The sequence below is a fragment of the Sus scrofa genome, chromosome 1 (assembly GCF_000003025.6).
Source record: "Sus scrofa isolate TJ Tabasco breed Duroc chromosome 1, Sscrofa11.1, whole genome shotgun sequence".
Taxonomy (NCBI): domain Eukaryota; kingdom Metazoa; phylum Chordata; class Mammalia; order Artiodactyla; family Suidae; genus Sus; species Sus scrofa.
This window is the reverse complement of record NC_010443.5, coordinates 16575840-16592786: the sequence shown is the minus strand read 5'-3', so window position 1 is coordinate 16592786 and position 16947 is coordinate 16575840. Positions and strand designations below refer to the sequence as shown.

The following is a 16947-nucleotide window of genomic DNA, read 5'->3' as shown; positions in this document are numbered from 1 at the left end:
TTAGTTTTAAAGAGGTAGTTAAGATTTTGGTAAGCATGCAGGTGGGGAAATGATTCCTGATCTAGAGCAGTAGCATAGTCAGAACGAAAGCAGGGTTGAACATGTTCAGACAAAGCCTGACTGGATTTCTCTGAGTATGGGGACTTGTGGGAAATAAAAGTAGGTGGATTTAGTAGAGTTTTACTCTAAGCTCCATTACCCTGAAGTGGGTCTAAGGATAGAATTTAGAGGAGACCCTGCATTTAGACGAGGAAAAAGAAAGCCCCACATCTTTATATTTTTGCTAACAATAACCTATAACTGAAATTAGGCATTTCCTTCCATTATGGATTTAAGCAGAAAAGCACAGCAGTGTTAGCAATACCTGTGACTTTATTACTAATAGAAAAAGCACAGATATTTTCATATGACTTTACAGCTGTAGCTCTGAAGGTAGTTTATGCAGATCAGCCCTGCTGGATTTTATTGTGTCAAGTGTTAATAAAGAAGCATGTATATACGTGTATCATAAATATGGGTTCTAAAAAACACTTGGTTGCTGTGTTTTTTCAGTATAATTGGTTTTCTTTGTAAGGTATTTTAATTTACTCATGTAAAACTATTCTTTTTTAAAAGTAGTTAACTATATTTCCGTAAAATTGGCTTTCTTTGTAATCCTATGTACTATGTTTTATATATTTAAAATCATTCTGAGAGGGAATATGGAGCTTTATCCAGACTGTCATGGATCCATGACACCAGTCCTAGTGGAACCAAAGTGGAGAAGGCCTTGAAAACCACACTGAGTTTTAGTTGAAGTGTTAAACAGGAGGAACCTAATAAGTTTTTCATTTGTTTGTGTTTTGGTTATAGAATATATGTGTTAATTGAGAAATTTTTAATTTTTTGTTAAGTTTAAAAAGAAGAGAACCTCTTAGGTTACAACTTATAAACTGAGGTTCAAAAGGTAACAAAAATCCATTGCAATCCCACCATCGCTGTCTTTACCTTTTTATTATATATCTGTTCCAGTTTATTAAGCTCTTGTACAAAGGAATAAAATATTTAAAGTGGTTATATAGGAGCCTTTTTAAATCTACTGTACTATACATGATAGGTCAAGTGGGAAGACTTAAATGGCAGGGAGGTAAGCTATGTGTCTGGTCATTTGTAGTTGGATGATTGGGACAGTATAGTAGCCATAGGGGTGGAGTAGAATTGGCAGTTGTGGTATTTGGAAAGGAGAATCTGTGGGACTTGGTAGTAAACATGGAGGTTGAAATGCTTGGAGTGGCGTAAGAGAATAGGGTGCTTAAATTAGGATTCTCTCAGTAATGTACCAGCCCACAATACCTTATCTGAAACCTTGGGGCCAGCTGTTTCAGAATTTAAAATTTTTTGAATTTTGGAAAGGTAACGTGTATATTGTATATTATATAACATCCCCAGCAAGGTTTGAGGCATCACCCCATAATTAAACACTGGTATTTCCACAGTGAAAAAATAGAAATGTTTGCAGTGAGTAGGCTAACTAAAGCTTATAAGTAGCATCACATCAGTTCAAAGCAAATTTTTGCCGCTGCAGGTGAGTTTTGACATGAAACTTCATGAAAAATCTTTTCAGAACTTTTTAAAAAAGTTATTTTGGCCATGCCCATGGCATATGGAAGTTCCCAGGCCAGGGACCCAAGCCACTGCAGTGACAACACCAGATCCTTAACCTACCGCAGCCATAAGAACTCATATCTTTTTAGATTTCAGAACTACGGAAGTGATTGTGGACTGAATGGACTATAAGATCGAGTAAGGAGAGTCTTAGGAGTTGTTTTTTGAGAAATGTTAAGTATTAAATAGGTGAAATTTGAAGGAATTGAGAAAGGTAAAGAAAGGCAGGAGAAGAGTTAAGGTAATTTCAGTTTTTAGGCTAAAGAGAAAATTGCTATTTCTGATAAAAATGGGAAGTTGAAGCAGGGAAGCTCATTTGGAGAAGAGTTTTAGTTTAAACTTAAGCACAATTGAGAGGAAGAAGATCTTCAAGTGAGAGTCCCTTTTATTTTTCATGTGTTCCATATCATGCATAAATGAGCTTGTAAGTTTAGAAGTGTTGGCTTAGAAAATTTCCCTTTAAATGCACTCTTAATTTTCAGAGCCTCTGGGCTCTGATGTTGAGATATTAAAGTACTTCTGGGTTGGGAGTGGTTGGAAAGGTATTCTTAGATAACTAAGGGTTGTGGCCCTGCTTAGGTTGTGGAACAAAACCTCGCCATTAGACCGAAAGGAGTAGAGTGAGGTACGGGTCCTCTAAAAGGATGCTTGTCTGTATGGTTGAATCATTAATATGGCCATATTTATAATAACATGAATATAATCAGAAGTAGTAATTGTTGTAGCTGCAGTCCTAGCTGACATATTTTCCCTGCTTACCACGTGCCAGGCACTGATCTAAGTGGTTTTCAGCAGTCTAGTGGTATCTGTTCCTGCCTTGTAAAGTGGGTCATGATATCAACCTAGGTCAGAAGCATTAGGCTAGGTAGTGGTGTGATTTTGATTCCCAGTTTACTTAAGAAAAATCTGGAAGATAAATAATTAATGCCTGAATATAAAGAATTGACTAGGTTTTAACTTTTTTGACATTCTGTGATTTTCTTAAACTACTTTGATAAATGGAATCATACATTATTGTTGTCATATTAGAAATACGGACAAGTGTCTTTAACAAGAATGTCCAATAATTACTCTTAAAATTCATTTGCTTTCTACTTACTGTACATAAATATGCTGTATATGTATTATTTATTTTATGATTCATAAGTTTAAAAAGGGAAATATCTTAAACGTTTATTCAGATTCTGCTACTGACTTCTATGTGTTGAAATTTATGTTTTTCTTCTATTAAATAAGTATGTTGGACTACATAATCTCTAAGGCCCTTTCAGCATCAAATTCTATGATTCTGAATGTTAAAGTTTCATCAAGTAGAGCAGAAAGTTTAAATTACAATTTAAAGGAGCTTCTTCCTAGATTATGCTGTAAGTGTAGATGAGATGCCAGAGGAAGAAATGAGAGAATGAATGTCATAAGTTTGTTCCTACCTCCTTTTGACTAAGAAGCATGAAAATAAGGAACCTAGGAAACTAGAAGAATGTGCAGTGTTGACCAGAGAAGTTTTCAAGAAGAGAATGATCAGTAAGCATTCAAGTTAGTAATTAATCAATCAAGTTAATAAAATGTAGAGGAAAGAAACCTAGACCTGGAATTAGAAAGCCACAAATTACATTTCTAGCCCTAACTCTGCTGCTTATTGGAGTTTCGATAATCAGTAAAGTACTTAGTTTCCAAACCTTGCAAATGAGAGTAATAACTACCTGGTCCTTCTTGATGATTTTTCATGAGGATCAAATTATATAATGAGGGAGTTCCTATTGTGGCTCAATGGTAATGAACCCGACTAATATCTATGAGGACAGAGGTTCAATCTGTGGCCTTACTCAGTGGGCTAAGGATCCGGCGTTGCCATGAGCTGTGGTGTAGGTCACAGACATGACTTGGATCCCCTGTTGCTGCAATTGTGATGTAGGCTGGCAGCTGTATTTTCTATTTGACCCCTAGCCTGGGTGTGGCCCTAAAGGGGGCAGGGGGAGGATAGATGAATTAGAAAGTAGAAAGTACTTAATAAAACTTACTTTGTGAATGAAAATATTTTGTGACCTTCCTTTTAGAAAACAAAATTTAACTGAGTACATTTGAAGGTCTAATTGGATTTATTAAAAGGTTCATGACTCAAGTAGCAAAGTTATGGAAAAATGGTAGATGAGGATGCTGAAAAGTTGATTGGATTTGGTGATTTGAATAAAACTATTATCAAGGGAGGAAATTTGAAGGCAATTGAAAACAAAGTTGAGGCCATAGCATACACAGTAGAGAAGTTTGGCAAGGCACGCAGTAAGAGAGAGGTGGCCTAGCATAGCCTGTTTATTCCTTGCATCGTTCTTGGCAGTTTTTGTATATTTATTTGTGTTCCTTACTGGATTGGGAATAGGTAGAGCACAGGAACTGCATTTCATTTGCAGTGCCTTGAATAAAGTAGCAATTTTAATACCTTAAAATGTGTGAATAAATACTTACTGAAGACAACTGGTAAGGAAAAATTTTGTGGTACGAGTGTGTACATGGATGTATGTTTAGGATAGTTAAGACTTAAACATGTTCATAGGTTGAAGTGAGAGATTGAAAAGAAAGGGTGTTGGTTTCCTCAAGCAAATGTGAAAGAAAGGATCTGGAGCCACGAATAAAAATGCTGGTCTTACTGGTATGAGAATATTACTGCAAAAAGCACCAGATAATTAATTTCAGAACTTAGAGGGGGAAAAAAGGTAAGCTTCCTGGTTCTTTTTACAAAGCCAGCATAACATAGGTATGTAAAGAAAATTACACACCAGTCTCACAAAAGTTGGTGCAAAGAATGCTTAGTAAAACTATCAAATAGAATGTACATTACATTAACATAATAATACTATAACAGTAGGAATTACTCAGAATGTAATGTACTCTAAGAATGTAAAGATAAATCAAATTAACTCATTAGTAGGTGGGGGCGTATGACTATCCTGAGGGATATCAAAAGAGGGGGAATCAACATTTCTTTTTTTTTTTTTTTTAATAGGGCTACGTCTGGGGCATATGGAAGTTCCCAGGCTAGGGTCAAATCGGAGCCACATCTCCAACCTATACCACAGCTCAGAGCAACACCAGATCCATAACCCACTGAGCGGGTCCAGGGTTCAAACCCACATCCTCATGGATACTAGTCAGGTTCTCTACCCCTGAGCTACAACAGGAACTCTAACATTTATTTCTAATAAGAGTCCTTAGTAAAATAAGAATGAGTTAACTTAGCTAAGGTTTTATATATCTCAGACCAGAAGCCAGCATTTTGTTACTAGAAATGGTAAAATACTAGAATTTCTATTTTAGTATTCAGTGAAATACTAAATTCCTTTTAAAAAGTCATGAATCAGAAAAGGTCTGGCTAGCATTACTGTTACATAACATTGTCTTGGGAATGCTGACCACTATAATTGGACCAAAAAACAAAAAAGGAGGTATAATTATTGAAAGGGAAGAGGCATATTTATTATTTGTAGATGACATTTTATATCTGGAAAAGTCAAAAGAATCAAACATTACTTTGAGTAATGAGATTTTAATATGACAACTAGTTATAAAATGTAAAAACAAAAATGCATGGTTTATCTAAAATATTTTTCTTGAAGGTCTTTTTTTTTTTTTTTTTTTTTTTTTTGTCTTTTCTAGGGCTGTACCCAGGGCATATGGAGGTTCCCAGGCTAGGGGTCTAATCTGAGCTGTAGCCGCCGGCCTATGCCAGGGCCACAGCAGTGTGGGATCTGATCTGAGATCTATACCACAGCTCACGGCAACGCCAGATCCTTAATCCACTGAGCGAGGCCAGGGATCGAACCCAAAACCTCATGGTTCCTAGTCAGGTTCATTAACGGGAACTCCTTTTGATGGTATTTTTGTTAATTAATGAGAATCCTCATTCTTAAGTACCCTTTTTTTTTTTTAATCTGGCGAAACTTATTTTACTCTTATCTCTAAGTTAATTGCAATCTATTTTAAGTAAGAAACTTTCCATATTAACTTTTAAAAACTATTGTAAGGAGTTCCTGTCGTGGCTTAGTGAACCTGACTAGTATCCATGAGGACCCAGGTTTGATCCCTGGCCTCACTGAGGTTTAAAGATCTGGCGTGGCTGTGACTGTGGCATAGGCTGGTGACTACAGCTCTGATTTGACCCTTAGCATGGGAACTTCCATATGCTGCAGGTGTGGCCCCCCAAAAAAAGGCAAAATAAATTTTTTAAAAATCTATTTCAAAATAAAGTTATAGCAATGATTGTATTTCAAAGTAACTTTAAGAATTTTTTTTTCTTTTCTAAAATTCCTTGTGGCTTGTGATACTTGCTCTATTACTTGGTAATGCCAGGGAAGGTGTAATCTGATCTTTGAACCATATTTGGTAAATAATAATTTTGTGTGGAACCCACTGTTCTATCAGTAAGAGGAAAATTATTACCCAAACGTAAGGCTTTTCTTTGCCCTTAAAATATTTCCTGACTTAAAGACCAAATTATATATTGATTCCTTTTGTTTTTTAAAAGTCACTGTATTCCAGATCTATAACCTTTTAGCAAGAAGTGTGTTGGCAAAAGTATTTTCTGCTCCGAGTTCCTGTCGTGGCTCAGCAGAAATGAATCTGACTAGCATCCATGAGGATGCAGGTTCAATCCCTGGCCTCTCTCACTAGGTTAAAGGATCCAGAGTTGCTGTGACTGTGGCGTAGGCCAGCAGCTACAGCTCCAAGTTGGCCCCTAGCCTGAGAACCCCCATGTGCCGAGGGTTTGGCCCTAAAAAGATTTTTTTAAAAAAGTATTTTTTGGAGTTCCCGCTGAGGCTCAGTGGTTAATGAATCCGACTAGGAAACATGAGGTTGCGGATTCGATCCCTGGCCTCGCTCAGTGGGTTAAAGATCTGGCATTACCAGGAGCTGTGGTGTAGGTCACAGACATGGCTCGGATCCCGCGTTGGGGTGGCTGTGCTGTAGGCCGGCGGCTATGGCTCCGATTAGACCCCTAGCCTGGGAATCTCCATATGACACGGGGAACAGCCCTAGAAAAGGCAAAAAGACAAAAAAAAAAAAAAAAAAAAAAAAAAAATTCTGCTTAACTTGGAGGAGGAAGAATTACATGTCTGCTTGTTTACCATTAATTCTCTTTATATCCTAATATATCCTAAATGTAAATTGTTATATTTTTATTTATCAACAGTTGTCAGAATTGAGCTCTCTCACATATGCTTTGTTCTGAAATCAAATGTTGACAAATAGGTTATTTCTCTTAGAGTGTGATGTGGTTGGGTTACTTAAACCAAAAGCTATTACATAGCCATGGTTTTAGCATTTATGGGAATGAAAACTTAAGTATACATATATGTTTAGAATAAGAAAATTATGTTCCCTTATGCAGGAAAATTTATGGAATACCTACTGTGTACCAGGCTGTTAGGTGAAGTAGGAGGTGGTATCCTACTTAATAGAATGGAAACTTCTGCAGAGTTTTAGTCCATACTGAAGCCAGATTTGAACCTGGATCTTTCTCTCCCAGAATATTTTCACCTACAGCATGCCATCACAAAAGGTGGAAAACTGACATTTTTCTTAAAAACTACTTTTATTCTATTTTGCTTTGTCGGGTTTCTAGTTACTAGAAATGCAGGGAGTTAAGTTCTTTGAATCCTTGTCTTCACTATTTTCTTGTCCTGTTACATTTCTCAGAGTCTGCCATCGTTTGACAGCAGCAGAGGATTCAGTTTAACTGCCACGGTACTAACTAGTTTCTTAGATACTTCTGAGAGTGTTCACTCACCAAGCATAAGGACATCATTTCCCAGGCCTTAGTAATCTAATTGGTACAGTAGCCTAACATTTTAACATCTCTATAACCTTTGTAGTTGCAAGTTTTGTGCTGTTGTTTTCCTCCGATATTGTGGACCTTAAACCTTCCTCTCCACCCTCCCACCCCCCCAAGTCATTGAATCTATTTTGGTAATGGAAAAAAGAACTTCCAGTGTGGTTAAGAACCACTAGCCATTCTTTGCCTACCTCTTTAAGAATTACCAAGTATTTTTAAAAACTGGAACTTGAAATTCATTTCATTTCTTAAGAAACCTCTGAGAATTGATTGTAGGAGTTTAGGGGAACAATTAGAAGATGACTGGAAATAAGATAGCAAAAGAGAAAAGTAACCTGAAAATAAGGACCTTAAAATTCCAACTTTACCAGTAAAAATGAATGATTTTTTTTTTTTCCCCCTCACTGTTAAGATCTAGTCCCACATTGGGACAATTTGTTGCTAAAAGCCAGTAGAAATTTCATTAGGGCTGCTGTTTCAGTTTCTATGATTGGGAGTTTAGAGTGGTGTTGGGTAGATTAAGACAGTGACTTACTTAATGCAAATAGCATCTTCTAGTAACTTGTAATATAAGAGATTCTTTTCCACCTAAGAATATTTATGTGAGAGACCCTGGGGAGCACTGCTATTAGATCTCAGTGTTATCTGGTCACCTTTCTTGTTCTGCCTACCTCTAGTTTACTCTAGTTTTTCTTCTGCTTTCAAGGCTCCAGACCCAGTTCCTGGACCTGCCCTGGAAAAGAAGTATCCAGTAGAGATGAGCTCACTGCAGTTACTTAATTAAAAATTTGTAAGCTGCAAAAATGGCAATGGGCCAACCAAGAACAGCTACCATTTGAATTTTTCTATTTCCAGGTATGCTAAAGTCCATGGCACCAGTCAAGTTTAGCCTCTGTAATTGCCTTACTATGAAACCTATAATAACCAGAACTTTACTTTTAAAACTTGTCATCTTGCTTTAAAGTTTGGTAACATCCCTAACATCTAGGTAACATGCAGCTAGTATTGACTTTAACATAACTTTTGCCTGAATATTTCTGATTTAACTTGTTTGCTAGTAGTAGCAAACTAATGCAAAAAAATATATAGGAAAAATAAATTTGAAATGCTATTGAGTTAAACCCTGTAAATGTACAAAAAATATTCTAGTCTTCATTGAAAAGTAAACAGTAACAACAAAAAAAAAAAACCTGTTCTCCTTTAAGAGGTTCACATGGTACAAAGTAGTAGAATTAAATAAATGAAACTAGTTCTCTGTCCTGAGGTCCTCAAGTCTTCTGTACTACAAATGCCTTCACATAAAGAGTTAATATATTCTTCATTAATTGGAAGAAGTAAAATTCCTGGCTGGAATCAAATAACATATTATGAGTACTGTTACCTGAAAATTTAATTATATCTTAAGTGTAAGTATATATCTAGTATTTGCTATATTTTTACTGGATTCCTCAAAAAAACATAGATAAGAAAGTTGTAACTGGTTGGAACTAGTTTTGTCATGGAATGTAATGACCAAACTAAAAACTAAGATTTCCTGCTACCTTAGTTTTTAACCAAGAGAAAACTACTTATGAATGGTTAGAGAGCTAAGGTCAGTTGGCTTTTAAGGACATTTATTGTATTTACCAGTTTGTATAGGTACAGAAACAAATATTCCATAAAAGATGACTTTATTTATTAAATGGGTAGATGACCATACATACCTTTTTATTTGAAAGTTCAGTTCAGATAGATTAGAGATTATCCAAAATTGAACAGAGGAATTTTACATCCAATTGTGATTTTTAAAGATGACTCTAATATTCTAGTCTGTGCTTTGGATTCCATCCTTCTATATTAGTGCATAGTGAAGTTAATGTCAGCCAGTCTTGTCAGCATTAGGTCACTGATTATGCGCCATCTCATTTGTTTGATATTGAAATAATTATATCTCACTGAGTGCTGAATTGGGACTGGAAATGGAGTTACAGTCAAGTTATTATAGGGTCATTACCACTGTTAGGTGAATTGAAGGGGGAATTAACGAGAAAATTGCTTCTGCATTTCAAGTCTTAGTTATCACTAGGGCTATGAGTAATGGTGAAAGTTTTCTATATTATTGAATACAAATTGTGTGTAAAACACTGTAATAGGCACAGTAGGAATATAAAAGTGAATAAACTTGCTTTCAGTGAGCTTACAGACGATACAAAAAGTATCATAATATAGGTACAAGCAATGTTCTTGAGAGTACCAGTGACAGGTGACTTTGTAGAGAAAGTAATATTTCTCCTGAGCCTTGAATGGTAGATAGAATTCTTTAGCAAGAGCAGCAAGAGTATTTCTAAGTTATGGAAGTATATAATATGTTCTAAAAATTGTGAGCCAATCCAGCATGCCTAGAGAATAGTAGGGTACAGAAGGATATGGTGGGTGATGGAGCTGTGTCACACTTCTCAGATGCCAGGTCTCAATGAGTTTGGGTTCAGTTCAGCAGGTAATGAGAATCCATTGTGGATTTCTTCTTCTTCTTCTTTTGTCTTTTTAGAGCTGCACCAGTGACATATGGAGGTTCCCAGGCTACGAGTCGAATTTGGATCTGTAGCCACTGGCCTAGGCCACAGCCACAGCAACGTCAGATCTGAGCCTGCGACCTACACTGGATTACGGCATCACCGGATCTTAACCCGCTGAATGAGGCCAGGGATCAAACCTGCATCCTTATGGATGCTAGTCAGATTCGTTTCTGCTGAGCCACGACAGGAACTCCCCATTGCAGACTTCTTAACCATTGGTGCACTAAGCCAGTGAATCTTTTGATAAGCTGGCTTTGGAGAGTGAGGCTGACCTAATGAAGTTAGAGATCAGGCAGTAGTAATGCCTATTAAGGACAGTACTTACTGTTATATGCATTAGGGATTATGTGTGAAGAATTTTACCTGCAGTTTCTCACTTCTTCATAGGAATGTTGTGAGAAGTAGCTGAGGAAACAATACAGGTTAAAAAGTGTTCAGCACAGGACCCAGCCCATAGTAAGTGCTGAACCAAAGTAATTATACTGTAAGCTCACAGAAGAGTGTTCTTGTCCACCTTTATGTATGGACATTTAAATCTTATCTGTCAAGATTCCTGATAATTGAGCATTGTTGCAGTTGTTAACTGTATTGGTGAGAGTTTCAGCATAGATAAGGTAGGCTTTGAATTATTTGAAAATGCACTGAGTTGGCTCACTACAGATACTTTCAAATAGTTCATTCTGTTCTTCTCTTACTTTCCTATCCACATACCAGAATAGAATTAGTGTTATGGAGAAATATATAGGAGATAATTTTATAGGGAAAATATTCTGCTCTAATCTCAATTGTTTACACTTTATTATACAAGTAATACATGAATATATAGTCTTATAAAAATTTAAAACACAGCAGACTAAATCTTAGCCCATCTTCAATCTAGGCCCCCCCCCAAGTAATTAGTGTGTGTCCCTTCAGAACTTTTCCTATGCATTCATATAAAAATATCTGTTTAATAATTTTCGTATCCTTTTTTTTTTAACACAAAGGCTATCGTTATACATGGGGTTTGCATCTTTTTTCATTCAGTAATGCCTTATAGGTCTTTGCATATAATTATTTGGATATCTTACTGCACTTTAAAAAAAAAAGTTGTGGAGTTCCCATCATGGCACATCGGAAACGAATCTGACTGGGAACCATAGGTTGTGGCTTCGATCCCTGGCCTCATTCAGTAGGTTAAGGATCCGCCATTACCGTGAGCTGTGGTGTAGGTCACAGATGCAACTCAGATCCTGTGTTGCTGTGGCTGTGGTATAGGCAGGGAACTGTAGCTCCAATTCCACCCCTAGCCTGGGAACCTCCATATGCCACGAATGCGGCCCTAAAAAGCTAAAAAATAAATAAAAAGTTGCTTAGTAGTCTTTAGTATGGTTATACATTAACTTACATATCCCTTCATGATCATTCAGGTTGTTCTTTTAGTAATATACACTGAAGTGACGTCCTTAGATGGTCCTCTTTGTCTGTCTATAGGTTGGCTACTTTATGAACTTAGAGAGAGTGCTCTGGTACTTAATGATCAACAATAATAGATTTCATTTGGGAGTTCCTGTCGTGGTTCAGCGGGTTACAAACTCAACTAGTATCCATGAGGATGTGGGTTTGATCCCTGGCCTCGCTCAGTGGGTTAAGGATCCAGCGTTGCCCTGAGCTATGGCTCACAGACTTGACTTGTCGAAGACTTGGCTTGGATCTGGCATGGCTGTGGCTATGGCGTAAGCCAGCAGCTGCAGCTCCAGTTAGACCCACTGGCTTGGGAACTTCCATATGCTGTAGGTGAGGCCTTAAAAAGCAAAACAACAACAACAGATTTCATTAAACCCACCCCACAACTGATTGCAGTAGCACTGGATAGTGACACCGCAGCTGACAACTGCTGGCCTAGAATACTTAGAACTGCTGCTGATTTAGTTGGAACTGCGGATGTATCTCTTAGTATGTCTTTCCATGATTTCTTCAGTTAAAAAGAAAAAAAAATGGTGTAGCAGTTGTCCTTTCTGCTTCACAGTGGAGAGGATAAAGTGAGATAACCAATATATGCTATAAGAAGTCCAGTATGAATCTGAATTCTTCTAGTTTATAATCTCAAAAGCAGAGAGGCTGTATCTTATTCATCGTTGCATACCTAGGGCATGTTACCTGGCTTATAGTGGGCAGTGTTTGTGGAATGCATCCAAGATATTAACGTGATCCAGAAAGTAGATCGTATTTATGAAAAAGTTCAGGCCAGTAGAGTTTTCTTTGATCTTTTACATTACCTGGTATCTGTACATTTTTCACTGAGAGCTTCCCATCACTTTAGCCTTATCTCACTTCCGTACTGCACCACAGCAATAATTCTTCAAATTTATCATATTCTTCCATGGCCTTTCCCCCAACACAAACAGTTGTCAGTGATATCCTGTAAGACTTGATTCATCTGTAATGGCTAAGTTTAGGCACTACATTCTTTGTGAAGTTTTTCCTGACATTCCTTAATTCCTAAGTTTTAGGCACTTCTTCCGCTTGATCTCCCCTGCAGCTTTACCCCTCTGAATGGCCCAGAGTGAATGTTGCTGAATGAATGCATGGCTGCCTCTGGCACTTTGTGGAATGTCACAGAACCAGGCAGGGCTTGGAACTTCAGAGATAAATTATCATATCTGTAAAGTGAGGTGCACGTTGTTCTTGCTGACTTGTGGGATTCAGCACATGTGGTGCAGGGGAGAGCAATTAAGATCATCCATGCCTGCCCTCATTCTTTATTGCACTTTCTCCCTGTTAGTCTCACTCCCTGCACTTCACCATTAACCAGCAACGTAACAGTTTCCCAAACTTGCCATGCTGTCTTACTCCTTTAAAATCTTTTTCCAAGCAGCCACTTATGTTTGAAGTATTGTTAGGTGTTGCCTTCTTTAATTCATCTTTCACTTAAATCCTCTCCTCCCCTCAGAATTGACTGGTCCCTCCTTTGTTTCTCCTGAGTACTTCAGCACAACTCAGATATTACATTTGTTGATGTGTTTGTCTTCCTGTACTAAAATGCAAATTTCTTAAGCATAGGCAGCTGTGCTTTTATTATAACATTTTCAGCACCCATTATGGTATAGAGTAAGTAGTAGATGCTCAACAGATGTTTATTGAGTAAGCAGAATATGTATACTATGTATGTATATTATAGTACATATGAAAATACATAAAAATAATATATTAGAAAATGCGTCATTTCATAAATCAAAATGTTGACACTATCACTTTCATATATATTTAGTCATATTTCTTATTATGAAAGTCTTTCTACATTTATGGATCAGTATTGAATAATGGATTTCCGATTCTTTATTCAGTTATACAATTGAAATATTATTAAATTGAATATTCACTAAGGGTATCTATAATTGGAGAACTGCAAAATAGATTTGTATATAATAAATCTGCTGAGATAGAAGTTTCTGTACAGTTCTGAGATTATTCTTGACCATCTAATATAAAGTTAATTCATAACTGTAACAAGATTAATAGCCAACTATTCAACAATTTCACCATGTTAGATTTGAAAGACTGGCACATACTGAACAAATTTATTTTATTTTAGAGATTTGATTCAGTTTAATATTGTTTCACCAGTTTTGACTGCTCATTTTGAATGCTCTATTATTTCTTCTGAATATTATGATAATGATAAGATCTTAGGTTTAAGTGTTTTCCTCTGCACATAGATTTTTATGTATTTTTTCTGTTGGCAGGTTTAGCAGTTTCATGATTCACCACAGTTGTCAATTACCAATCAAGTGTATGTATACATAATTTTAAAATTGCTGATTTAACTTTTTGTTAGTTATTGAAGGTTTTAGAGAGCAGTAATAACTACCCATTTACACTATGTCTAACTCATGAAGTTAATCATCACTCTCTCAGTGCCGTAACATACGCATAACTAGCGGCTGGCCAGCAGTCTCCTGTGGGGGAAAGTCAGCTGAGGGCCATGATAGTAGAAAAAATATGAGAAAGGCTGGATGAACAACAACAAAAAAATAGAGGTCAAGTTGAAACTGCACGGGGATCAGTTGGTGAAATTTTACAACTTTCTCTGAATCTTCATCTTAAAATACCATTTAGATTAATAATTTACCCAAATTATTATAATGTCCACATGTCACTGAGTTTGTGTAAGATGAAGAATAGTTCTTTCAAATGCTTTCATTTTCTTTTCTCCTCTTTTTTCCCCTTTTACCTACAAATAGGAGCTTATTATTATATCACATATTTATGTTTTTTTAAAAGATTATATTTATGTGCAGGATGGATTATCCCAAAAATTACATTAAAGGAGGGCACCGAGAGGCAACTTTGTTTCCATCTTAAAGCCCTAGTGTATTAGAAAACAGTAATGAGGTATGAGTTGGAAAATATATACAAGGTAGTTATAGAATATGTTTTGATGAATTTTAACCATTCTGCCTTAGATTTATTGCACTTTTCTTGATCCTTAGAAAATGGTAGCACGTACCACAAAACCACAATACGTAAATTGCCAAGCACGGCTGACTTGCACATTCCTTTTAGAGGAACTTATAACTAGTAAGCCTTTTAAATGTAAGAATGGTCAACATTTGTGACCTTGAAGTAGTGTATTAAATGAGAAAATTGGAAAGTTTTCTTTGTATGAAGATATAGTATGGCTCATTGTGTTACTTCAGCTATTAATATTTATTGTCTTTAGAAAGACAATAAATATTACAAATTACTGTAGGCTCATCAGGTTGAGAAATAGATTTTATAATATTTTGTTCCCTCTAAGCTTTTAAGTAACACTAAATCTGAACACAGAAGGTAACTTTTAAGTGGCATTCACGTGACTGATTTGGTTTGTTAATGTTATTTTATTTTTGCAAATATCTGTGTAAAGTGATTCAATATTACAGCTGTTTTATGCTAAAGTTTATGTTGAAGATGGATTATACTTCCCCTGTTTTAGTCACAAATGATGATAGTATTTGAATTTTAGATTTTTAATTACCATAGCAACAATTCTTGCGTTTTAACTCTTAGGAAAATAATTTGATACTGTAGAATTTGAAGAGGAAGTTTGCTTTGCTTTAATAAAGATGTAACATCGTGCTCCAGGAAATACAATTCTAATAATTTGCTGTTACAAGTAATTTTGAAATCTTTAACATTCAGTTAATGACATTTGTAAATTAAATTAATCAAATGTGAGGTACATCACCCATTACCTACCTGGCATTTGATGAGATACTCACATACTATGTCAATAATGAAAAAGGTATTTAAAGTAATGTATGTAATTAGGAAGGTGATAATTTTTTGTTTAACTCTGAAATATCTTCACTGAGGCCAAAAAGTTTCAAAACTTGCTTTTAACTTTTAAAAAATTACAGCTAACTCCTGCAAGGTCTGATCATGTCAGCCAGTGCACAGAAGAGGCACAAGGTAAAATTAGTAATAGAAACCATTGGAGTTCCTTCTGTAGCACAGTGGGTTACGAATCTGCAGTGGCTCAGGTCACTGGGGAGGCATGGGTTTGATCTCCTCCCTGGCACAGTGGGTTGAGGGATCTAGCGTTGGTGCAGCTGCAGTGTGGATTGCAGCTTTGCTGGGATTCGATCCCTGGCCCAGGAACTTCCACGTGCTCATGTGTGACCATAAAATTTAAAAAAAAAAATAAACTGTTAACAGCATATTGACAACCAAATAGAGAAGTTGAAACATTCTACCTTCCCATTTGGCATCCTGGGGACCTTAATAACAGGTGTTGAGGTCAGAGGGACTTTGAAGTATAAATAGTTCTGTTAAAATTTGCCATAAGGAGTTCCCATCATGGTTCAGTGGTTAATGAACCCAGCTAATATCCATGAGGACGTGGGTTCGATCCCTGGCCTCACTAAGTGGGTTAAGGATCTGGCGTTGCTGTGAGCTGTGGTGTAGGTCACAGATGCAGCTCTGATCTCTTTTTGCTGTGGCTGTGGCATAGGCCAGCAGCTGTAGCTCCAGTTTGACCCCTAGCCTGGGAACCTCCATGTGCCTCGGGTTTGGCCCTAAAAAGACCAAAAAAAAAAAAAAATCAACATATGTGTTTCTAAAAAGCACCATGCTATGCAAATCTTGTCAAAAAAATAAAAACCCACAGGACTTACAGGGAAATAATTCATTTGGAGTGCAACACTCAAAATGCCATCAGTGAGCATTTAAAAAGATAGGAACCTTTAAAAATATGATAGTATGATTATTATGTATAGTAAATGGCGAAGAAATACATAAATACTTAATACAGTATTTATGCAAGTAAATACTGTATTTTGCTTTTAAACACACCTGAAGTTTGCTTATGGAAGTGAGTATAGATATGGAAGCTTGTTATTGTGAAGTGTTTGAAGAAGCATTTTCTGAAATCAGAAGGAAAATTTGTAACACAGGGTGTAGATGTGTGTGACTGATCCCGCAAAGATGCAGTCCAGTGAGTTGAGGTAGCTGGCAGGTGCTTGAGGTGTGTATTCATATTTAACTCTTTGTATATTCACATGCAGCTTCTTTCAGCTGAGTATGGCTTTGTGCATTCACCTAGTGTTTTTCACAGATGAAATCAAAGCAAAATTCATTTAGTGCTCAAATTATTCCTTAATATATCAATTGTATTAGAACAGATTTGCAATTTCCAGAACAAGTATTACAGTAGCACTGCTACATAGCCGCGGGTGAGGGAAACAGTTTAGTTTGGAAGGATAGCTACCACTTTTTATAGTAGTTTTTAATCCAGATGTATTCTGATGTAACAAATATTAGTAAAAATAGCATCTACTGCTTGTCTTGCTCTTTCTAAGGCTATAGGATACAGCAGTGAACAAGGTAGTCCTTTCCACTGTGAAACTAACATTACTTGTATAAAAAACTTTGTTGTCAAAGGTTGGTTTTTAGTGGTAAAAT

The 16947-nt window shown here is 36.4% G+C and overlaps 1 protein-coding gene across 6 annotated transcripts in view; it reads left to right on the top strand.

The window, feature by feature from the left end:
• TAB2 (TGF-beta activated kinase 1/MAP3K7 binding protein 2) overlaps positions 1-16947 on the top strand; it is a 78516-nt gene that overhangs the window by 19093 nt on the left and 42476 nt on the right. For 4 of the 6 annotated variants that reach the window (XM_013992499.2, XM_021086965.1, XM_021086968.1 and 1 more), the window contains exon 2: positions 8175-8323. The exons of 1 other annotated variant lie outside the window; for it this stretch is intronic. The gene's annotated coding sequence lies outside the window, so the exon portion shown is untranslated. Of the gene's footprint in view, positions 1-8174; positions 8324-13748; positions 13796-16947 lie in introns of all 6 variants that reach the window. One more of the 6 variants, XM_021086945.1, reaches the window with a different exon arrangement.